Source organism: Halichoerus grypus, chromosome 5 (genome assembly GCF_964656455.1).
Source record: "Halichoerus grypus chromosome 5, mHalGry1.hap1.1, whole genome shotgun sequence".
NCBI classification, from domain to species: Eukaryota; Metazoa; Chordata; class Mammalia; order Carnivora; family Phocidae; genus Halichoerus; species Halichoerus grypus.
This window is the reverse complement of record NC_135716.1, coordinates 180,787,779-180,812,347: the sequence shown is the minus strand read 5'-3', so window position 1 is coordinate 180,812,347 and position 24,569 is coordinate 180,787,779. Positions and strand designations below refer to the sequence as shown.

The following is a 24,569-nucleotide window of genomic DNA, read 5'->3' as shown; positions in this document are numbered from 1 at the left end:
TTGGCGCGCCTGCGATTTCCTGGGGAATGAGGCGTCACCCCGCGGGCCTGCTGGGGAAGACCTGGGTTTGGTCCCAGCACTCCCCAAGGGCTGCTCAGGTCACTTTTCTGAGCCTGTGCCAGGGGGGCCACCAGACCACCCTGTGGGAACCCCCTGAAGTGCCCACAGAAGGTCAGTGGGTGGCATCCGAGTGGGCGCCCCAAACCACCCCTTGAGCCAAGTGGCTAAGGCCGAGAAGGGGAGTGATGGGACCTCAGCTCCCCTGGGGTCACTGCCTGTGGCCCAGTGTTTTCCTGGTGGGTGGGCTGGCCTGGGAGGACTGCAGTGGGAGCTGCCGGAGGCCCAGTGTGAGAACTGGGGGTAGGTCTGAGAACCCCTCAAAGCTGCCGTGCCAGAGGAGACACCTCCCAGAAGGGAGCCTCAGGTTGCTCCCCACCCCCGCTCGCCCACCATCTTCCCTCCCCGGCCTGGCAGAGGTGCGAACCCCAAGCTGGCTGTGTCCAAGGGGCTTTCCTCATTACTGCACTTCAGTCTGCGTTGGCTTAATTTGAAAGACTTATTGCCTCTGAGTCAAAACACAAAAATCCCCCTGGATGTGCCGCAGTGGCCGTGCTTGCTGTTGAGGGAGGGAGCTAGTGCGTTTTCTGGGTTGGGGGGGTCCCTAATCCTTCGCTTCCTGCCTGCAGCCAGGTGGCTCCTGGGTTTGCAGACCCTAAGCTTCCCCCAACCCAGGGGTCCTCTGGGACAGGTGCTCAGGGTTGCGTGGGCAGCAGGATGATTGCTCGTCCTTTGATCAAGCCACTCCCCTTTGCTGGGAAAGAAGCCTAGCCCCCGACCTCGAGGCCTGAGCACCTGCGGGCGTTGGTGATGCTGGGAACCCTCAGCCTCCAGAGTGCCTCTCCTAAGATGGTCTGCCAGGGTGGGGGAAGAAATTCGTAGCTTGATTTTTTTTTTTTAACCTCTTCCTGTTTAATTTCTATTTTTTTGATGTGTGTTTTCATAATGTATGTCATCTATTGATACAGAAACAAGTGAGTATCGTGTATGCATAATATATCTTTTGGGGGATATATGCTTAAAGGTTTGCTAATCTGGTGCATAACCAAAAAAGGCTGGTACGTGGTGCTGTGAATGGGGCTCTGGTTTGTGAAGGGAGGGGGCATCCCCAGGGTCCAGGGAAGGCTGTGGTGGGGAAGCGGGCCTGGGAAGGTGCCCTGGGGAAGGAGGGCGTGGGTGGGGATGGCGTGGCAGACAGCAGCATCCTGGCCCCGCTCTGTGCTTGGGCATCATGTGTCATCCCGTGCACATGGATGCGGGGGCCTGGGCCTGGTGGAACGGGCCCTTGGAGGAATTTGGGGGAGAGGTTTGGTCCGTTTCTTCCACGGTAGACACCATTTCCTAAGGCCTAGACCAAGGGTCATCAAACTCTAAGAGCCGGATGGTAAATATTTAGGCTTTGTGGACCATGTGATCTCTCCATTGCAACTACTCATAGCGAGGAGGAAAGTAGCCAGAGATCGTATGTCAACAAAAGGGCATGGCTGTGTACCAATAAAACTTTTTTATTGACAAAAACTGACAGTGGTGCCACTGGCCCATGGGTCATCGTTGGCCAAACCCCGGCCTGGATTAAGAGGATGGGGCCCAGCGTGGCTCACCCACCAAAAAGCAAGCCCCTGACCTTGCATTCACAAATGAGTACTCCAGCAAGATATGCTTGTGGGATTCGGGGGTATGGCATGGACCCTGCAGAGAGTTTGTGGAGCTGGAGCAGGTAAACGTCCCTTTCCCTGACCTAGCAGAGCACCCCCAACTCCAGCACATTCTTGCACCAACTCCTCTAGAGCCAGACGATCATAGCAGCGGGAGGAGTCCGGGCCCTGCTCATCGTAGAATCACAAAGCAGCGCTGCAAGATTCAGAGCCCTGCGAACCGGAGTGCCTGGCAGCGTTGTGGGAAAATGTGCTGCAGGAAGAATGTCCCCTTCTCTCAGGTACAGAAGCACCAGTTAACCAGCACCTGCCAGTGTCTGTCCTGTAGGAGGACACTCCGAGCCTTTCTCCGAGCCTTGAGGATGCTAATGGACTTTGTGACTCCAGGAGGAGTCCCCTATTTCCCCCAACTCGGAAGCGAGTTTTCCTTCGACGCTTTATTTTATAGCTGGAGAAACCTAAGGCCCATGGCGGTCGAATGTCTCACTCAGGTGACACAGAGGGCTGGGGATGGTGTCAGGATGGAGTTTCTGCTCGGTCACTTCCCTCCTGGCTCGGGAGAGCCATGGAGTTGAGGTGCCACCCCCTCGCCCTGATAGAGTCACAGATGCGGGTGTCCTGGGTTGTGCTTCTGGCCACGGTGACATGAAGACAGTTTTGTCTGGGGGGCACTGCGTCCATTCCTCTCTGGCTTTTCAACTGGGACACTGGTGACATTACGGGGAGGATAACTTTTTGATGGGGGGGGCTGTCCTTGCTCTGGAGGATATTTAGGGTACCAATGGGGCACCTCCCACCCCTGGTCATAGCCATGGCCACAGACATGGCCAAATGTCCCCTGGGGGGGGGTGTAAAATCACCCCAATTGAGAACCACTGCTCTTAGTTAAGCTAGTAAGCGTGGAACCTGCATTTTCTGGGATCGCTGATCGTGGTGGCAAGTTGTGCTGGCGCTCTGACCGAGTATAGGAGAATCCCCGGGGGGCAGGGCGGTAAGGGAGGCATCCCAGGCAGGAAGCTAGAAGAGTCCCGAAGGTATAAGAATGTACACAGGTGGTTCTGCATTAGGGTTGGGTGCCACCAGTTGAGGGGTTCCTGGATGGGGAGACACAGCGGAAGAAGGAGGCAGAGGTGAAATCCGGAGTGGATGGAGGGCATGCACCCCGGGCAGAGGACTTCACGCCAGGGCAGGACGGAATGAGCTTACAGGCAGAGAGTGATGGAGTGTTCAGGAACGGCGATGTGGGACAGTGGGTGGGATGTAAGAGGAGGGCACGGAACAGCGGGGTGGAGAGTGTTCTGGAAGGTGAGCCTCACAGCCAACCAGAAAGCAGTGCTGGAGTCTGGGAGACCTTGGATGAACGGCCGGAAGGACAGTGAGCTTGGGTGTGGATGGGAGGGCTGTGGACAACATTCTGTGGGTGGTGTCACTCTACAGACGTTTTCTTCCCAAAACTTTGGTGGTATGAAGCTTTTGGAGCCTTTTCCGGGACTGATTCCCAGAGGCTAGGGAGGAAAGTTGCCCTGAGTGACAGACAGCTGATTCGGAGTGGCCCACGAGCAGGTGGCCACGTTTGTGCCGAGAAAGAGAAACCAGACGGTCTGCGTGGGTCTCACACCACTGTCCTGGGTAGGCAGGTAGCCTTTCTCACCAAAGTTTGTTGAACCATTGCTAGGTGTCTGAGTTAGGGCAGGGCATAACACAGACTAACAAGTTCATGGAGAGGAAAGGGACTGCACCTTGTAGTTGGTGGGTTGGTGGGTTAGTTAGTTAGTTAGTTGTTGTTCTCAAGGTGATGTGGAACTTGCAGGGGATTCCGGAGAGTCACCTGGTTCTGTAGTGACAGCCTCCCAGGTAGGTGAGTGGGGTGACCTGACATTGACAGGTGTGTGAGCCGAATGGGGGGCAGCAGGGCTGGGAGGAGCTGGGGAGAGTGAGCCTTTCTGTGACAAAGGGGGCTGAGGTGAGTGTGGAAACGGCCTGTGGGGCCCAGCTCAGAAGTTTGGACTTGAGCCTACAGGCAGGATGGAGCCACCGAAGGCTTTAGAGTGAGGACGTCATGACAGACATCACGCACTTTTGAAGGAGATGGCATGTGCATATTGCTGGGGCTTTTTTCACAAGACGCTCCCAGGAGACGTGACTCGATCTGAATCAGCATTGCTTACAGTTGTCAGTTCTGCACAGAAAAAAATCTGGGGTTTGGTGCTTTCAACCCTCGTGCTTTTCTGTATGTAATTTTTTCCACCATGAAAATAGCTTTATTTTGCCTGCTTACAATGTGCACTCATTGTGAAGACTCTGAGTGATACGTGATACGTCAGTACAAAGAAGTACGAATCACCTGATCCTGAGGTCCCCACATGAACCTGCTGACGCCTGACCGTGCTGGGCTGATGAGACGCACACATTGGTATCTTCAGGCGGACACGTTAGGGAGCGTATTTCGCGTTTGCCTACGACCCGCTTCCCTTTTGTCTCTCTTATCCCCACCCCAAATTGATGGTAACCCGGAGCATGTCTTTCCAGCCTTCTTTTTTTATTTTCACGTTGCAGAGAAATCCGCATAATAAACTTTACCATCTGTCTTAGTCATCTTGGCTTTGCTATAAGAGAGTACCGCAGGCGGGGGGCTTAACCGGTTAGGAGACATGTCTCACGGTTCTGGAGGCTGGACGTCCGAGATCAGGGTGCTGGCAGGTGGGAGCGGCGAGACCCTTCTCCTGGCCGGCACACAGCTGACTTACTGTATACTCACCTGGCGGAGAGATCAGTCATCCCTCCGGGGTTTCTTCTTAGAAGGGCACTAACCCCATTCATCGGGGCTCTCTGCCCTCTTGACCTCAGCACCTCCCAAAAGGCTGTTCTCCTCATATGATCACACTGGGAGTTAGGATTTCAACCTACGCATTTCTGGGGGACGCACCCTGAGAGTCCAGAGCACATCTTAACCGTTTTTAAGTGTATGGTTCAGTAGCATTATGCACGTTTACGGGGTTTTACATCCACTGGCAACATCCGTCTCTAGAACGCTTCATCTTGTAAAACTGAAACTGTCCTCATTAAACAACGACTCCCTCTCTCACACACACACACACACACACACACCCCAAACTTGGGCAGCCACCATTCTAATTTCTTTCTTTTTTCTTTTAAAAATTCAATTTTATTTCTCATTTTTATTTTTTATTTTTTTAGATTTTTATTTATTTATTTATTTGACAGAGAGAGAGAGAGAGAGACAGCAAGAGAGGGAACACAAGCAGGGGGAGTGGGAGAGGGAGAAGCAGGCTCCTGGCCGAGCAGGGAGCCCAGTGCGAGGTTCAATCCCAGGACCGAGGGATCATGACCTGAGCCGAAGGCAGGCGCTTAATGACTGAGCCACCCAGGCGCCCCTATTTCTCATTTTTAAAAAGATTTCTTTATTTATTTGATAGAGAGTGGCGGGGGGGAGGAGCAGAGGGAGAGAATCTTCAAGCAGGCTGCCCGCCAAGCACGGAGCCCGACACGGGGCTCGATCTCATGACCCATGAGATCATGACCTGAGCTGAAACCAAGAGTCGGACGCTTCACCGACCGAGCCACCCAGGTGCACCTATTTCTAATTTTTTTTTTTAATTTTTTTTTAAGTTTTATTTATTTATTTGAGAGAGAGAGAGAGAGAGAGAGCACGAGCAGGGGAGTAGGGAGAAGCAGGCTCCCCGTCAAGCAGGGAGCCCGATGCGGGGCTCGATCCCAGGATCTGGGATCATGACCTAAGCCGAAGGCAGACACTTAACCAACTGAGCCGCCCAGGCACCCCTATTTCTAATTTTTTTTTTTAAGATTTTATTTATTTGACAGAGAGAGACACAGTGAGAGAGGGAATACAAGCAGGGGGAATGGGAGAGGGAGAAGCAGGCTTCCCGCCAAGCAGGGAGCCCGACGTGGGGCTTGATCCCAGGACCCTGGGATCATGACCTGAGCTGAAGGCAGACGCTTAACAACTGAACCACCCAGGCGCCCCTCTAATTTTTAATATAAGCAAAAATTGTAACATTTTGAATCATTTGTAGGGTTCAAAATTCCAAAGGTAGATAGTGGAAAGTCTCCCCCCATCGGCTCCTGTTCTGCAGACACCCCGGTCCCCTCCATAGAGCGTCAAGTATAATCATTTTCTTGGGGAGGGGTCCATCCAGATCTGCTGTGCATATGTAACCATGCATGTAATACACTCTTTTCCTCTTTCTCCCTGAAATGGTGACACACTGTATTATACTCTATTGTACTTTGCTTTAGAGAAATAGTCCTGGGGCTTATGTTGGGGCTCCCACACCCTTCCAGATCACTCTCTGCCGTGCCCCGTGCTGCCCCCAGCCCTAGGGGCTGCACCAGTGGAACACCTTGAGGGTCTCCCTTTCCCTCTGGCTTCCGGCTGGGATCAGCAGGTGGGAGCTCAGAGGGAGGGAGGAGAAGAACGAAGTCGGGATGGACCCTGTGAGGTCCCTGTGAGGTCCCTCGCGCTGGCTGTGTCCGTCTATAGGCCTCTGCTGCCTTCCAGCATACCACCAGATTCTTCTGGAATACCTGTGCTTAGGTTGGAAGTTTGTCCTTTGGGCATGGGGTGGGTGAGAACCTGCTGTCCTAACCCCCCGATGGCAGCAGTCTCCCCTTCTGGACTCCTTCCTGCCTGTTGACACTTTTTTTTTTTAATAGAATAGCTTTTTAAAAAATCATTTTTAAAATTTATTTATTTTTCATCATGGAAGTGTTCTCTGTTATCCCCATTCCCCGCCCCCACCCCACTGCCATTCTCCTTTCTGTCCCTAAGAATCCGACTCCTCTGGAAACCTCGGGTAAGTGGAATCATACAATCCTCGTCTTTTCATGTCTGGTTTATTTCACTTAGCATCCCGTCCTCAAGCGCCATACGCACTCCTGCGTGTGACAGGTTTTCCTTCCTGTTTAAGGCTGAATAGTACTCCGTTGTGTGCGTGTCCCACATTTCGATTCTCCGTTCACCCATCAAGGGATGCTCATGTTGCTTCCACTTTTTAGCTCTGTGAACAATGCTGCCGTTAACACAGGCGTATAAGTGTCTGTTTGAGACCCTGCCGTCAGTTGTTTTGGGTATATCACCAGAAGTGGGGTTGCTTGGTCGTCCGGTAAATCTATTTTTAGTTTTCTGGAGGAACTGCAATACGGTTTTCTGCAAGAGCTTCACCACGTTTACGTTCCCACCAAGATGGTACAGGGGTTCCAATTCTCCACATCCTTTCCAACAGTGTTATCTTCTAGTTGTTTTTACTTTAACATAACCCTTTTGTTGAAGGTTAATACACCCCAGAGAGCTCCACACCTCCCTGCCTGCCCATTATCTTTGGGGACAGCATTCTTTCGTTAAAACGGGTTCGCCTTCCATATTCCCCATTGCTCTTCTCTCTAAATGCACGTGGAAATGCCTCCAGGATCACTGGTATGGGTCTACCTTGTTTTTTTTTAATTTTCATTTTTTATTTAAATTCAATTTAGTTAACATATAGTGTATTATTAGTTTCAGGGGTAGAGTTCAGTGACTCATCAGTTGAATAGAACACCCAGTGCTCATTCCATCACGTGCCCTCCTTCATGCCCATCACCCAGTTACCCCATCCCCCCAGCCCCTCCCCTCCAGAAACCCTCAGTTTGTTTCCTGTGGTTTATATCCCTTTCTATTTTCATCTTATTTTATTTTTCCTTCCCTTCCTCCATGTTCATTTGTTTGTTTCTTAAATTCCACATATCAGTGAGATCATATGATACTTGTGTTTCTCTGATTGACTTATTTCGCTTAGCATAATACCCTCTAGTTCCATCCACTACATTGCAAATGGCAAGATTTCATATTTTTGATGGCTGAGTAGTATTCCATTGTATATATAGACCACATCCTCTTTATCCATTCCTCTGTCGATGGACATCTGGGCTCTTTCCATAGTTTGGCAATTGTGGACATTGCTGCTATGAACATTGGGGTGCAGGTGCCCCTTCGAATCACTATTCTTGTATCCTTTGGATAAATGCCTGGCTGTGCAATTGCTGGGTTGTAGGGTAAACCTTATTTTTTAAATTGCTGCGCAGTGGTTCATGGTACAGATGTTCCGGAGTTGTCCTCCTGATGACACTTCCATCAAGGACAATACACTTAATTTGGAGCAGCGGACAATGGCAGTGCTTCTGTAATAAACACCCCATGCACACAGCCTGAGTATGGGCGCTTTCATTCTTATGGGCCCAAGCCCCAGGAGTGTAATTGCTGGGATGATTTCTGTTTCGATTTTGTCTCCCCAAAGCTGCGCCAGTTCAGACCACACCGGCCACATGGATGTCCTCTCCTCTCTCCCCACCAGGAGTAGGCATGATTTCTGCATTGACTATGTAGAAACCTGGGGGTACAAACTGATAGCTCATTATTACTTCGGTTCTGTGTGTCTCTGCCTACCAGGGAGGTCGGGCATCTCTTCATACAAGTGTATTTGCCATTTGCATTTACCTTTTCCCCCGAATTGCCTATTCAAGTCCTCTGGCCATTTGACCATTGTGCAGGAAAAGGACCAGAAACAAGTGTGACAAACTGTTGACAGCTGTTCATTTTAGGTGTTGAAAATACGTGCCCCTTGTACACATTTTTGAATTACAAATTCTCAAAATGAAGAAAGCCATTGAAATGAGAGCTAAACGGGAGACTGGTTGTGTGGGCTGGATCGGAGAGACGCTGTAGGCAGGGAGGCCAGTCTGGGGACTCTTGCGGTCGCCTTGCCGGTGATGGTGACTTAAACATGAGCGTGGGGACAGATTGGAGCAATTATGGGGGGAAGGAGTTTACACCATTTGGTGCCAACGTGGGAAGCCAAGAAGAAGAGGAGTCCAGAGAAGTGTGAGGGGTTTGAATCTGGGTGACCGATGGGGAGGATGAGGACAGAAATTGGCAAAGATGTGGAGGCTGGGAGGGACCCACGTCTGAGTCAGGGTGGGGAGGGGGCAGCTGCGTGGGGGGGGGGCAGGGTTGCCATTAGAGTGATACTATTTGCTGGATGTGTCAAGGTCAAGGGGAGATGCTCCCTAGAGGCGGGAGAGCAGAGGACCCCAGGGAGGGAGGGACCGTCAAGAACATGTGTGTTTAAGGGGCAGGAGGAAGACCGGCAGGGAAGCTGGGGTGGGAGCCTCGCCGAGCAGGAAACCAGTGTTTCAAGGTCAAGGTCGTGGTCGGTATTTTCACACGCGGTTGAGAGGCAGAGAAGATGCTCTTTGGGGCTCGATTTATTGATGAGGAGGTCATGACTTTAGAAGAGCACTTTCCTGAAGCGGCTGAGGCCCGAAGTCAGCATGTTAGATTCTGCAGCCTGAGCGCTCGGAGGGTGAGAGGCCACAGGAAGTGTGGTGGTGGCAGGAGAGGGCGACGAGTCCATGCGGCACCCTGGGCCGGTGGCACTCCACTCAGCTTCCGTGCTCTTGAGCTGGGAGCGAGGACCGAGCTGCCCTTGCAGCCCATGCGGGGCGCCAGCCACCCCAGGTGTCTCGCAGGTCCCTAGTCCAGAGCGGAATCTGCCGGAAGCCGCCTTCCTGTGAGAACCTCAAGAACCTTAGTCTCCTTGTTGCAGCGTCTGTTCCCAGAGCGGCCCCGAGGGACCAGGGGAGACATGAGTCATTTCCTGGACAGCAACCTGTCCCAGCTTCTTAGCCATTTTGGGCTCGGCCTTCCATAAATTATCTTCCTTTTCAAGCCCACTTGTAGCTCCTACCAGTCCTGCCTCCCTGTCAGGTTTGTGAGGCACCCACGGTGTGAAATAGCAGGTGAGCGCCCCCCGGCCCCCCGGCTCCCCAGACCCCCCCACGGCCTGGGCCCAGAAGCAGCCTGCCAGTAGCCAAGCCCTTCTTTTCCTTATTCTGAGAGGAAGGGAGGTTGGCAGAGAGGTCTAAGGAGCCCGTTAGCCAAATAAATGGTGACATTCTATCTCTGCTTGGGCCGATTTCCCCCTCCGGCTTGGCTCCTGGGAAAACAGCTCCATGTGTGGATAGCCTTGGCCACAGTTGGCTGAGGGAGGCGGGTGGGGCGCGGCCAGGGCGGGCTGGCCACACGCCTTCGCCTTGTTCAGCATTTGTTCTAGTAGCTCGGGGTGGGGGGACCCCGCTTTCCTCACTTAATTTTCCTATGCCTCAGGTTTTTCTTATTTTCATACAAGACAAAGCATTTTTTAAAAGATTTATTTTATTTATTTGAGAGAGAGAAAGAGAGAGAGAGCGCACGTGCACAGAGGGGAGGGGCAGAGGGAGAGGGAGAGAGAGAATCCCAAGCAGACTCCCCAGCCGGCGCGGAGCCCAAAGCGGGGCTCGATCCCATGACCCCGAGATCATGACCCAAGCCAAAAATCAAGAGCCGGACACTTCACCAACTGAGCCACTCAGGTGCCTCTAAAGTGTACATAACATAAAATTTATTGTTTTTACTACTTTTAAGTGCACAGTTCAGTGGCATCAAGCACATTCGCCCTGCTGTGCAACTCTCGCCACCATCCACCCGCAGAACTGTCTCGTCTTCCCCAGCTGAAACTCTGTCCCCATGAGACACAAACTCCCCTTCCCGTTCTGCAGCCCCTGCGCCCACCATTGCACTTCCCGGCCATGAATCTGACCACTCTAGGGGCCTCATAGAAGTGGGGTCATCAGTAGTTGTCTTTTTGTGACTGGCTTCTTTCACTGGGCATTGTGTCCTCAAGGTTCATCCCTGTTACAACACGTGTCAGAACGACCTTCCTTTTTAGGGCTGAATACTGTTCCATTGTGTGGATCTTCCACACTTCGCTTCTCCGTTCATTTGTCCGTGGACACTTGGCTTGCTTCCACCATTTAGCTGTTGTGAATAGTGCTTCTGTGCACGTGGCTGTGCAAATATCTGCTCGAGACCCTGCTTTCGATTCTTTTGAGCATATGCCCAGCAGTGGAGTTGCTGGGTTGAATGTTACTGGTAATTTTGTTTCATTTTTTGAGGATGCCCCATACTATCTATCACAGCAGCAGTACCCTTTTATAAAACGAAGCATTTTGACTGGGTGGTCTTTAAGATCTCTTTGTGCTTTAAAAGAAGGTGGTGGTTCTCTGGTTCTGTGGTCAGTGGCTGGAAGATGATCTTTGGAGTTTGGATTTGACCACCGATCATGTGACCAATAATTATTATGCCACCTAATGCATTAATATGTGTCAAGGGCAAAGTGCCTCAAAGTGTCCCCCTCGTGGTGAGGTCTGTGTGAACATCTGGTACTATTTGAGTTGAGGACCCACTGTGTGCTGGGAAATGTTGGCCTCTTCACATATATTACTGTCTTTGCTTCTCTTCGCCCTCTTGCAGGCTACGTATTCACTACTCTTGTTTTCCTGGGTGAAAAATTAGCAATGCTTTCTCATGCTGTTGGTTGCAAGTGGTATTTCTTGGCTTGATAACGCACTTCAAATTTTGTTTACCTAAAAGAAATATTCTGGGGCGCCTGGGTGGCTCAGTTGGTTAAGCGTCTGCCTTCGGCTCAGGTCATGATCCCAGGGTCCTGGGATCGGGCCCTGCATCGGGCTCCCTGCTCAGTGGGGAGCCTGATTCTCCCTCTCTCTCTGCAGCTTCCCCTGCTTGTGCTCTCCCTCTCTGTCTGTCAAATAAATAAATGAAATCTTAAAAAAAAAAATTCTAATCTTCCTTCCTGGTTCTATTTTTTTTTTTTTTTAAAGATTTCATTTATTTATTTGACAGAGAGAGAGACAGCGAGAGAGGGAACACAAGCAGGGGGAGTGGGAGAGGGAGAAGCAGGCTTCCCGCAGAGCAGGGAGCCCGATGCGGGGCTCGATCCCAGGACCCTGGGATCATGACCCGAGCGAAAGGCAGACGCTTAACCGCTGAGTCACCCGGACGCCCCCTTCCTTCCTGGTTCTTAATCTGCCTCCTCCAAAGTAAAAGAAAGAAAGCAAGAAGCATTCAAGGAAGTGTTTGGGGCAGTGCACACGGTCCCCAAACCTTGAGACAATAAAAGGGCATCGGTTGCTATGTTTATGGAGTCACAGCACTTCTCGTTAAGCAGAGCGACTGGAAGCTCTCCGTGGCAAGAGGGGACATTCATGAGCTTTCCGTTTAGAGTGCTTTCTGGAAGGCCAGGGTGCAGGATGAACTTTCTGATCTGATGCCTCCCCAGCTGGTCCCGGTGCCTGAGTCCTGACGCCCTAGAGTGGCATTCAAGGCCCTGGCCATCCTGCTCCAGACCCTGTCTCACGCGCATGCTCGCTAATTATTGCCCTAAATGCTCCTGCCGCATTGACCTCCCTCGGGTTCCCAAATACGCCATCACCACGGGCCGGGTTCTCGGCCCAGAATGTCTCTCCTGCCTGCCTCCCTCAGCTCACCTCTGTTATTAAAACCCCAGCCCTCCGTCAGGACCCCTCAAGGGACACAGCCCTGCGAATCCCGCCCGTCGTCTGCCCACACGCTGCCCGCCCCCCACCTGTCCCTGCAGCCCCCGCAGCTCGTGCACCTGCTTCTGCTGTGACTCTCCTGTGAGGCTGCCGACAGCCGTGGCGTGTTTGCCTCAGTCTCCCCACCCCGGGCTCTGCCTTGCGGGGCAGGCAAAGCGTCCCATTTGCCGGACGGATCATTAGTGGTAAGAAAAGGGCAAGGGTGTGTCAAGGAGCTTTTTTACTTTTCCCTGACGGTTTTACGTTTTTCCTTCACCGTGTGAGGAGAAAACTACAGCGGGAAAGCCAACTGATGGGTTTTTAAACAGGAGACACGGCTCAGTGACATCTTCCCTAGCTGGGCTCCTGTGGGGGAAAGGAGCGATGGTGCCTTGCCCAGGGGGAGAGTCCTCAAGGGACAAAGGGGAACGGGGTCTCCAAGGAGGGCCTGGGGTCTTAGTCCAGTGATTCTTGGCCCCTTCACTTACCCCTCTCAGAACAAAGTCCACACCTGAGGGTCTGGAAGAAACCACTCAAGTGAGTGGGGGGAGGAGCTTTCTGGTAGTTTCTGTCTGGTTGTCCTAGAAATGCTCCATTGCAATTCCCAGCATGTCGGAGTGGGGATCTGAGACTCACTCCATGCCGGTCAGCCCCGCCCCCCCATCCTGAAAGAACAGCTCTGTGACGGGGGCGGGGTGGGGCGGAAGTTGGCCCCTGGTCCCTCTTAAGACAAGCAGGGACGTGGCCAGGTGGGGCAGGGAGCCTGGGAGGTTGGCTCCTGATACTCAGGGGAGCCAGACCTTCACCTCCAAAGGTACTGGTTTCTTTTAAAAGGGGAGGGGGCACCCCTCAAGGCGCTGGGTCCTACCCGCGGAGCTGCCACAGCCGCTGGTACCCCCCTCTGCCCAGAGCACGGACCAGATGGGAACCTTGCACTGGCCAGGGGACCCCTCTCTGGCCCTGGAGCCACTGGCCTGCCTGGTCCCTGAGGTCCTTGGCTTGTCTTAACTTCAAGACCTCCCTGGTTTGGGGATGGAAAACCCCCTCTGTGGGGGTGAGAGAGCAGGGCGAGGCTGGGGATGGGCAGAGGTGCACCCCAGCTCTCTGCTACCCCTCTCCCCTCCGGTCGCAAGCGCTCCCCCTCCTGCCTGGCTTGGGAAAGAGTCCCCTGATCAGCAGCCACTCTGGGCAGCTCCCACTCACATCCTCAGCCCTGCCCTCCTGATGGGAACACTCTGGCTCTACTTGGGGCCCCATGTGGACATTTGTTAAGAGTTCGGGGCCTCCAGCCTCCCACCTCCTGTTCTTGTCCTTCCTTTGCCATGTCATCCTGTCTCTGTGTTTCTGTCCCTCTGTCTCTCTGTCTGTGTCTCTGTCTCTCTGTGTCTGTTTCTGTCTTACTGCTTCTGTGTGTCTCTCTCTATCTCTATGTCCCTCCTGTGTCTCTGTGTCTTCTGTCTCTGTGCCCCGGGAGGCCCCCCGAAGCCAGGGTGGGCTCTTCTAGCCTGAGACCAGCATGACTAAACTAACACTGGGGAAAACCTGCCCCGTGTGCCTTGTGGGGTGGGGTGGGGTAGGGTAATTCCAGAGGGTGAGACAGATATTCTAGTGGCCCCCTTCCTTTTGCTGGGGGTTTGGACCTGCTGCCATGTTCCCTGTCCAGAGTTAGCAGTCTGTCCCTTGCAGGGAAATGGGGGAGGCTCCCACCTTCTCAGTGTGGAAGTAGGGGAGAGAAAGCATGGCTTGAATCAGTGCTGGAAAATATTAAAGGCTCGGGTATAAATCCACGGTGGGGGAGGGTGGGGGCAGAAAACCCCTCCTTGCATGTGCCCCTCCCCCCACCACCTGAGGGACACCTAGAGACAGGGGGTGAGGAGTGTCCCTCCCAGCTCCTCCCCTACCCTCTTCCCTCCAAGTGCCCCTCCAGTTTCTGCTCACGGGGACACAGCCGAGGCCCCGGCCATGAGGCACCTCCGCCTGGGGGAGACCCAACTGCCTGGGGTTCCGGGTCTGCTCTGATGGGAGGCAGGTGGGGATCAGTGCCCAGACTGGGCCTGAAGTACCCCCCCGCCCCCGAGGATGGCCTTGGGGGGATGGCCGTGGCCTGGATGTGATCCTGGCCCATCTCCCGCCAGCCCTGCCTGGAGCCCTGTAAGCTGGTGAGTTTCTGTTCATTTCACGGCAAGTTGTTTGGGGACAAGAGAGCTGGTCGTTGGCGGAAGGGGGCCGGGAAGGCGGCTAAGGGAACACTGCTGTCATGAGGCTGCCCCTGCGGGCCAGGCTGGGGTCTACGAGGACGTCATCTCCACCGCTGCCAAGCTGGGCCCACCTGTCATTTTGAAACCTTGACTTACTGGCTACTGAAATGGGTACAGCATCTGCGTGAGGTTCTGCCTTTGCCCCATTTCCTCTGTGACTTCCAGCCTTGCTTTTCTGGGCTTCCCTGAAGGGGGTGGAGGGAGGGTCCCCGGGTCTCGGAGCGTGCAGCAGAGCAGGAAGGGAACGGGTTACGAAGTGGCCTCCCCTTGGGCCCACAGCCTCCCTTCTGGAGGGCTTTTAAAAACTGGCCCTATTACCTTGTAATTGTTCCCAGCAGCGAGGAGCGAGCCTGTGGAGGAGCGGCTCCAGTGTTTGTTTTGCCTTCTGTGTTCTCCAGGCCGGTGGTAACCAAGGGCCGCTTCCCCTTGGTGACGGTGGAGCTCACTCAGGCCAGGGCTGATCCAGCCCCGGCAAGGGAGGCCCGGGGGACCTGCGGGCCTGGCCACTGGCAGGGAGGGCACCCTGCTCCCAGGGCTCCGGGGGCTGCCTCCACTCCTCAGTTCTGCTCCCAGCCTGAGGGCCCGTGGGCTCCTCTCCCGACGCTTTCCCCGGTCACTGGCCCGAAACAATTCCAGAACTCTGGATCTGCCGGTAGGTGTCCAGGAGACCGTGAGGCCACTTGCTGGCGGGCCGTGTGGGGGCGGCTCTTGGGCAGGGCTGTGGGCCTCAGCCAGGATGCTCCTCGGGGCCACAAGGGACCCGCATTCTAGGTTCTGGCAGGACCCGGGGTCCAGAGGTGACTCCGGGGGGGGAGTTTTGCGGGAGAAGGAGATGTGCGGGAGGCTGACCGGGGACGGCTCTGTGACCAAGGATGCCAGGACAGACAGAGGGACGTGATTCCAGCGGGTGGGGTTGTTTGAAGTGAAGGGTTTGGCATCACCACAGGTGTGGCTGCAAGAATGCGTGAGGCTCCCGGAGGGTGGCGAGGCTGGCGTGGCTAGTTGGTGAGGTGCGGATACTTGGAGAGCTGAGGAGGCCTTGGAGGGAGGGCAGAAGGGAGCCCCTGATGAACTGTGAGCAGAGGAGGGGTCTGGAGTGGTGTCACCAAAACCTTGGTCTTCCCAGACCCCGAGTGGCCGGGGCCTTCTGGAAGGTGCGGGCCAGGGACTCTACAGCCTGTTTTATGTGCCCCTGCTCCGGGAGGTCCGGCAGAAGGACGGGGCCCTGACAGGCTCTGCCCATCCCTTCTGTGAAGCTTGTCGGCTTCTAGATTTGGTTTGTCAGGAGCCAGTGCTATCTCAGGATTGCTTCCTGGAGAGGGGCGGGCGCCCCTCTGTCTTCTTTCTGATGCATGTTCCCTCCGGGCCTCTGCCTTGGGGAGGGCCCGCTCCACAGCCGGCCCGGGACCTGGGCGCAGAGCACCTGGGGAGGGCCCGAGACTCTGCATTTGCAGCCAGCTCCAGGCATCACCAGATGCGGGGCGCGGGGCGACTGTTCCCTGGCCCTGGAAGGGGCTGTGTTCTCGGGGAAGGAGTTGGACGGCCCCGCGTGCAGGACCGCAGTCATGTCTGGTTTTCCGTTTGGGGGCCCCGGAGACGGGGTGCCGTCAATCAGGAGAGGTGGGCAATGTGGGTGGGGGGCCGGGCAGGGCGCGTGGGGACCGGCCCGAGCTGCGCCGTCCGCCTTTCGCACGGATTCCTTCCACCGGCCCAGCTGCCGATACTATTAAACCTCTGTGATTCACTCCAGCGCGTTTCAAGGGAAGGCGTTGTGTTACGAAAACGTGGGTCCCGGCCGCTTGTTTTGTTGGCAGGTCTTGCTGCCTCAGCAGAAAAGAGGCGCTCTTGATATGGGAACGGAAACTTGGGACGGCCTTAGAAATATCCAGTGTGTTCGGCGGGAGAGAAAAGCTGTGGTCTTCCTCCAGCTGTGGAAACTCGCTGCCCAGCCAGGAAGGCAGTCCCGGGGCCGGCCACAGCGGGGAGGGGGGCGGCAGAGGGGTCCCCACACTGGGGTCTGTGGTCTGAGCTGCGCGCGGCCGTGACCTTGAGGGGCGTGGGGCGTGTCCTCTGCCCTCCCCTTTCCCTGTGAAGGTAACCTGCTGCTGGTTGTGTTTTATGGCAAGTCCGGCCTGCAGAGGAAGTACCTTTCTGAAGGCGGTCTGGCTGATGTTGCCGAGGCGAGCACGTGTGATGTGCACCTGCAGCCCTCATGGGGACCTAGGACCAGAGGGACCGGGCCCAGCCCGGATGGCCGATCCTGGACTTGCTTATGTTTCCAAAGTTGTGCTGATGAGCTTGCTGGAGAAGCAAACACATTCATTCTGGCTGCTTCTTCCCTCTGCCCTGATTGCCCTCCAGGACTAGCCCATTAAATGGATATCGGGCCAATTTCCCTTTTTCCCACTTCCCCTTTCTTCCTTTTGCGTTCTCAGATGTGATAGGTGGGATAGACTCAACCCGATCGAAGTTGCTCTCTCAAGTGGGATAGACTCAGCCCAGGTCCAAATTGCTTTCCCAAGAAACTTCTCCAGATGCGTGTGTCCCGGCCACCTGGCTTCAGCAGAGCCCAGGACACCGCAGGCCCACCCCCGCAGCTGCCACCGTGTCCTGGGGCAGGCACCACCGGGACATTGGGGAGGCACCGGGGGAGTGTCCGGTAGGGGCAGACCTCTGCTGGCCTTGCGGCATGGGCACCTGAGGGCTTCCTGAGGAGGCCTCTCCCCTCATTAATGAGCCTGAGCTGGGGAGAGGCAGCCGCCGAGCTGAGTCACCGACACCCCGAGGCAGCTGCTCTCTGTGGCCGTGCTGTGGCTGCATGCACTGGAGAGCTACCAGAGATGCTCTCCCCAGAAACCCTCCCGCTTCCCTCCCTCCCTTCCTTCCTTCCTTCTCCTCAAACCCCTAAATTACAAATGCATCACCAGTGTTGGGTCTTTATTTAAAGTGCCAGGCTTTCTATGGGCTCCTCATTTAATCCTCAAAGCAAACCCATGACGTTAAGCAGTCATCCCCGCCCCCCCCCAATTCCAGTGGAGGAGGAACCTGAGGCTCAGAGAGGGTAGAGAACTGGCCCAGGGTCTCCCAGCTCGTGGAGCTGAAGCTTAAGCCCAAGTGGCCCAACTCCAGACTGCCTGTGTCTTCTCCAAAGGCAGCTAAACAAGTTGCCCTTGACTGATCCTGTTTCAGTTCCAAGAAGTCTTGGATAGAAGCAGTGGGGCTACTCAGATAACGAACCCAAGAGGGCCAGCTGGGCCCTTGGGGTCATTGTGGTCCACCCAAATTTTGTAGATTCAGGAACTGGATTATTTTCCCCCAGTGTCTCCAATTTTGATACCATTTAGAGATAGCTACCAAACTCACAAGAGACTGAGGTATAAACCTGAGTAATTTGTTCACATACAATAAGGAGTAGGACAGTCAAGTGTGCTAAAGATTTGTGTCACCTCTACAAGTGGCAAATGGGAAGCACAGAACCAGAGCTCAGGGAAGCTGGCTGAATGGCCCTCCTGTTTTGTAACCGGGTATCTCTGCTGTCACCATAGGGGTAGATATAACAAGAGCTGGAGTCCTTGGGTCCGTAGGTTAGGCCGCCATCTTCCCAGGTTCTGGGTCTGTGTTCTCACTCACCACCAGCTTCTTTAAACAAGCCCTTTCATCAACAAGCCCTTTCATTAGACAAGGCCTAATATCACCTACTGGGTGATCATTCATTTTGGTTACATTCTGGATCCTGTGCTTCTCCCACCCTTAGGTTCAAGCTACATCCTTGCATTGACACCTCAGCTCGTCTCCCTGCTTCCACTCTGCTGCCAACAGCCTCTTCTCAACACAGCAGCCTAAAAGGATCCTGTTAGAGCAGAAGTCACACTGGGTCCTCTGCCTGCTCAAAGTTCTCTGCTGGTTTCTCATCACACTGAAAACAGAATCCAGAGTCCTGACTCCGGCCTGCAAGGCCCGTGTGCCTGCCCTCTGCATAGCTCTTACCCTGCCTCCTTCCACAGCCTCCCTTCCCCGCGCTCCAGCCCTAGGGCCCCTCTGTTATTCTCCCAGCATGCCAAGCGTGCTTCCACCTCAGGGCCTTTGCACCTCCTGTTCCCTCTGCCCAGAATGTTCTTCCTCTGGAGCAGGTGTGTGCTTTTCTCCCTTCCTTCATCCAGGTCTCTGTCCACATCTCACGGTGTCAGAGAAACCTTCCCTTACCACCTGCTCCCATTACTTGCTCTGTCCTCACTACTCTGCCTTATTTTTCTTTGACACGTATTACTTGACCCTGCATTAGATATTTATTCATTCAACACTTATTTATTAGCACCTACTATGCCCCAGGCACTGTTCTAGGCCTGGGGCTGCCATAGTGAACACAACAGATACAAATCTCTGCCCTCGAAGTTTCCATTAATTGTTCAAAGGATTGCTATCCATCTCCCCCACTAGACTAAGCTCCACGAAGGCGATGATTTCTACCTGTATGTACATAGTAGGTGCCTAATAAATATTTTTGGAATGAATGCTGATCATAAGGCGTCTTATTTGGACTTGGGTGTTTTCCACGTGTTCATCAGCTGAACATGTATGGACCACCTCTGAGGTTGGATCACTTCTGCAGGCCACTGTCTTGCTGATTTTGCCCATTCTTACCGCTTTCCACCCGGGGAAGATGCTCTCTGCCCGCATCGGTTGAACACTATCCCACTCTCCTAAACACCGACCATGTGTGGCCCATGCTTTTGAATTATCCACAAAGTTGGGGTCCTCAGGGACTAGGGAACAAAGAAAGGATCTTGGGAAGCCCGTGTCCGCCCCCCCCCACCAGGGCTCAGCAGGTACTTGTGGGATGGGGTGAGTATGCAACCCGGATATTTTGTAAGCACCTGCTGTATGCACATAGGCCTTGAGCGTGGTCCTGTTTTCCCCAACTTCCCATGTTTTTCATAGTGAGTCCGGCCAGAGAGGGTTGGTGGGAGAGGGGGGCGCCCAGCCCGCGAGGCTTAGGTCTCTCCAGGTCTGTGAGCGAGAATCCCCAAGAGAATCCAGAAACTCAGCCCATGAGAACAGGTTTTCATGTGGCGACAGGTCCAGTCCAACCGTGCACCAGCCTGGGCCAAAGCCCTGCTTTGCGGTGCGGCATTGCAACTGACAGGCGGGCACCAGCGTCCTCGGCGGAGGGTGTGAGCAGGATCTGCCCCACGAGGACGGTTTCCTGGTATCGCAAAGCAGGGCCTCTGCCAACTTGGCATGGCCTCGGGGTGTTGACCTGCTCTGTGCAAAAGCAGGGGCCTGGGAGCTCTAGCGTGGCCCTCCTCACCCCACCTCGGTCCCTGAGCGGGGAGTGTGCAGGCAGCGATCACCGGGATGTGGGGGTCCTTCCGTGGCCTCATCCTCAGGCCGGGGCGCTTCTGTGTCTGTTGTCCGCCCGTCCCCCCACCACATTTTGGGTGCAGGCACGGAGATGCAGGCACGCACTCCAGATTCCTCCAGAGAAACTCGATCTACAGGTGCCGGGTCCAGGTGGCGGGCATGCCAAACCGCGGCTCTGCGCTTTTTCTTGTGGAGGAAGGAAAGGGGGTGGGGTGGGGAGCCCTGAGCGCCAGCGGCCCGGCTCTAGAAGACTCCTTACTCCCCTCATATGAGTGTCATTGGCCGTGTCCCTGCTTGGAACCCTGGCTAACAGGCCTCCTTCCGCCAGCCAGACCTCTTCAAGCTCCGGGCCTCCCTCAGCTCTGCAGCCCCTCCCACACCCACCTCCTGCCGTGTGGATTTTGGACAGGTGGACGTTTTCCATCCGTGTATGCTTTTTTTTGTTTGTCGAGGTGAAATGCGCATAATATAACAACGGTTTTAAAGAGTACCATTTAGCAGCATTTAGTACGTTCATGATGCTGTGCAGCCACGACCTCTGGCTAGTTCCAGAACATTCTTATCCCCCCGAAAAGAGGCCCTGACTCGTTAGCAATCACTCCCACTCCCCGCCCCCCCTTCCCTGGCCCCTGGCAACCACCAGTATGCTTTCTGTCTCTATGGAGTCACGTATTCTGGCTTTATCATATCAGTGGGCTCCTACCATATGTGACCTTTAATTATATCTGGTTTCTTTCACTCAGCATCATTTCATTTGAGGTTCGTCCAGGTTGTAGCATGTGTCAGTCCTCTATCCTTCTTCATGGCTGAATAATGTTCCATTGTGTGTATAATCCACAGTTGGCTTACCCATTCATCCACTGATGGGCATGGGGGTTCATCCATGTATGTTTTTGCAACAGTAATAAAACAACAGTAAAGAACTTTGAAAGAAAGGGAAATTCATAAGCACATCACCCGAAACACAGACACGTTTTCAATTTTCTGCGTTCCTTTTCTTCCCTTTTCCCATGCATGCCTGTATAGTACTTTCTAGATTTCACTCTTAGGGCAGATATAGTTGGTGTTCATCATTTCACTTGCCATCGCAAACCTTTTTCCTTGCCTCTCCTCCTGCAGTGGTCCTTCCAGCCGGCATCTTTGACGACTGCGTAGTACTTACTCCCTAGGAGCCCTATCTGGGGAGGCCGCTTCCTGCCTCCTTGCCTTACCCCCCACTCCCCTCCATGACAAGGTGGTGCCGTGGGGATCTGGCACCTGGACCCTTCGGCCAGCCTGGAAGTTCAGGATTGATTGATTCGCTGCCTTTGGACTTGCTGAGACCCCTCTTGTCCAGTTGGTGGCCCAGGATGTTCAGGACTTTCCAGGTGGACAGGAGAGGAGGAGGAGGTCCAGCAACATAGAACAGGAAGTCTGTGAGCCATCGTGGCTTTAGAAGTAGGGCTAAGTCCTTTTGTCGGCTGACCTGTGAGGCGTGGGGATTTACCTCTCCCTCAGCATCCTGTTCAGTTCCGTGAAATCACACACAGGGAATGGTGATTAGGTTACACCAGGAGACACAAGGCCTGATTCCTTTTAGAATCCTTTCCAAGTTCCTTGGCTGCAGTCCAGTTGAGGTCCAGGTGACAAGCCTTCAGTCTGGTTAGCCGTGCAGAAATCTGAGCACCTTTCAGCCCCCATGGCCCGTTCAAAGACCAGGAAGCGCGGTGGGAGGTTGCTTTGACATTTGATCTTCTTCTACTAAAAATGGACAGTGGGGTGGGGACTCTGAGGTCTGAGACTTTGAGAGTGATGAGGGAAGAGGGGGCCATGAACTCATGAGAGGAAGCTACTTTAAGACCACCCTGCTGTGGGAAATCCCTAACCCCCACACGGGACCATTACTACAAGCAACCTCCACATTCGTCTCTACAGACCAGTGACAGAGATGATCATAAGGAACAATATATGGCTCCTAACACATAAAATGGACACGGGAGCTAATCTATTATGACCTGAAAAAAGCAAACGGGAGTGGTATGTGGGTGTGATCCTTTGCTCTAAGTGGACTGCCCCCGGCGGGAGGGGGACACTTTAATTTCTACTTTATATGTTTCTGGATTGCGATTTCTTACGAGCCTGCATAACATTTGAAATATTTCAAATCAAGATAGAACAAGCAGTTCTGAAAAAATTGTTGCTGTAAATCCGAGCCCGGCAGTTCTTCTTTCATATGGATTCGAGATTCCAGAATGTTGAGCTGTAATGCCTTTGAACCCGCAGCGTCCTAATCTTGCAGAGGGCTCATTGGAATGTAGACCGCTGGGCCCCACCCCCAGAGTTTGATTCAGTGGGTCAGGGGTGGGGCCCAAGCGTTTGCTTCTCTAGCAGGTAATGCTGACCTCCCGGTCCGGGGACTGCCCACTTTGAGAACTACTCCTGTGAGCGGAATCATCGGAGAACATCCCTACAGCCTCTTCCTCCTGGAGAAAGTTCTTGGGACTTCTGCTCTTGACCTAAGGAGCTCACATGATTTCATTTGCAGTTTTTGAGGTTGTTCATCCTCACGCGGGGCTTCCTGCCTCCCCACCTTCTTCCTGCAGCGTGGGGGAGGATGCCTGCCCGTCTGGCCGCTCCCAAGGCACCCCCTCTGTGGGGCTGGGCTCCTCGGGCCACCCTTTAAGGCCATAACTGGTGCCTGCCCCGGTATTCCCTCACTGCTCTTTTGCACTAGACATTCAAGATTCCATCTGTGTCCCCTGGTGTCAAAAGGGGGCTGGAGAAGGCAGGGAGCAGCGTGTCTTAAGCACCTACTGTGTGTGCCCAATGCCATGTTGAGCGCTTTAGCTTCTCTTTCCACACTGAAATCCCGAGTACTGCCTTTCCTCTCCTTCTCCACCTCCGGCAGGCTTGAGAGCATCACCTGGATCTGCAGGGTGGGATAGGCAGACGGACCTTATAACTCCCCTGGCGGCCAGCCCATCGAGTCTCAAGGGATCACTCCCAGAGGTGACCTTTCCGACCTGGCCCATCCCACCGGAGGAGGCCAGAGTGTAACCCGCTCCCACGCAGGCCTCCAGGCCCTAAAGCCTGGGCTTGCTCAGACTTCTGTTCCTGGGGCCTCCCTGATGGAGGCAGGTGGCAGGGGAATGACTCCAGGCCAGTGGGCTCTGGAGCGAGCGGGTCAGCGAGTGTCTTGTAGGCAGGCCAGGGCTTCCCTGTGGAGGCTCCTCTGGGCACCTGCCTCAGGGAGGGGAGGCTTCCCTGCTGAGACCACCCAGTTCCCCCGGGGCTCACAGGCTTCTGCCCCCAGCCAGGTGGGCGCAAGTAGGGCCCGGCGTGCCCGAGCCTTTCTGCTGGGCTCCCGTGGGCTGTCCCCCTGGAGCTGGCTGAGTGCAGCTCTCTGCCCTGCCTTTCTGCTCCCTGTCTCTGGGGTACCAGGCAGGCCCAGTTTGATGGACGCCCAGCCCCCAGTGTAGGCTCATCTCGGTAAACTTCTGGTTAGGTGTCCGTGTGTCACTGTGTGTCACTGAGGGCCCTCCCAGAACAGGGCTTCTCGTCCGAACGAGGCACAGGTAGTTGCTGTCACAACCTTGCCTGGGACCGCCGCCGTGACTCTTTATTTTAATTTTTAGTCTCTGTATGAATGTCATGCTGATTTCCCAGGGGCAAGGTTCAACTGATTTGCGCCCTTTCTGAAAGTGCCATGAGTAATTTGGGTCCTTCCGTAGGTGTTTACAGCAGGTGCATTCTTGGTCTTTTGAGGTCAGAGGCTAGAGCTCTGGACCGTGCGGGATTTTCTCTCCAAAATCACTTGTCAGAACTTCCCAGAAGGGACCAATACTTTTGGTTGGTTCTAGGGGCAGAGACTTACTTTGATATCCCTGTTTGAGAGGAACACAGCCCCCCTGGGTGTCCCTAGGCATCTCTCCTCAAGCGGGCAGATGGGATGGGGTGGGGGACGCGTCCTTCTAGGTGGTGGCACCATTTTCCACACCCTGAGCGCGCCCCCCACCAAAGCATATTCCCGAGTCCTGGCTCCCAGGAGCCCGAAACCCTAATTAGCAGGCGGAGCGGGGCGGCCACTCAGCCAGGCTGTGGAGGTTGTATTCGGATATAATAACAGACTGCTCCGGGCATGCTTCTCTTGCAAAATTCTGGGCTGCAACCACCAATGTGTGAGGTGGGGAGGCGGAGGGAGGGAGTTTATTTGATCTTCAGGTGAAAGGAGGCTTTATAAATAGGTCACCTTGTTCCACATCCTGAATTTCATTCTTTCCCCATCTTGGGTCAAAACAATGGTTTTACTGTTCTGGGGTCAATCGGACACGCGGAGGGGGACTGGAGCTAAAAGGAGGTGAGTGTGTGTCTGCCACTCTCCGGTGGCCCCCCTCAGCGTGTGCCCGCCCCCCCCCCACTCCCACCGCATCCATCTGCCACCGGTCACCTTGGATGTGTCTCCGTCAGAGAGGACTGCCCTTTCGACAGACCTTTTCTTAAACAACAAAACAAAAGGATAGTTTTGAGTAGAGGTGGGCTCCAGGGTCAATGGATCCCAAAGTGCTTTTATGGAAAATGGCTTTAACTGAAGGGCTAGCATAGCGTCGCAGGCCAGTGCTGAGCTCGCTGTCCTGTCGGCGCCAAGGGTTGAAATGCTTGCCCCTCCCCAGTCCCTTACCCACTGAGGTCCTCCTTCCTCACCTGACCTGCACCGAGCACAGAACCACTGTACAGCCACCATGGGTTTCAGGGCTTGGGACAGAGCAGTTCTGATCTTGTTTGGGGCCAGCAGAGACCGTAGCTACCCTATTTT

General features: G+C 54.3%; 1 protein-coding gene across 8 annotated transcripts in view; it reads left to right on the top strand.

Moving 5' to 3' along the window:
* Positions 1 to 24,569, top strand: part of SPSB1 (splA/ryanodine receptor domain and SOCS box containing 1) — a 72,319-nt gene that overhangs the window by 28,175 nt on the left and 19,575 nt on the right. The window contains exon 3 of one of the 8 annotated variants that reach the window (XR_013448397.1): positions 18,171 to 18,927. The exons of 5 other annotated variants lie outside the window; for them this stretch is intronic. The gene's annotated coding sequence lies outside the window, so the exon portion shown is untranslated. Of the gene's footprint in view, positions 1 to 1,930; positions 1,994 to 15,030; positions 15,069 to 18,170; positions 18,928 to 24,569 lie in introns of those variants that run through there. 2 more of the 8 variants (XM_078073830.1, XM_036090495.2) reach the window with 2 other exon arrangements.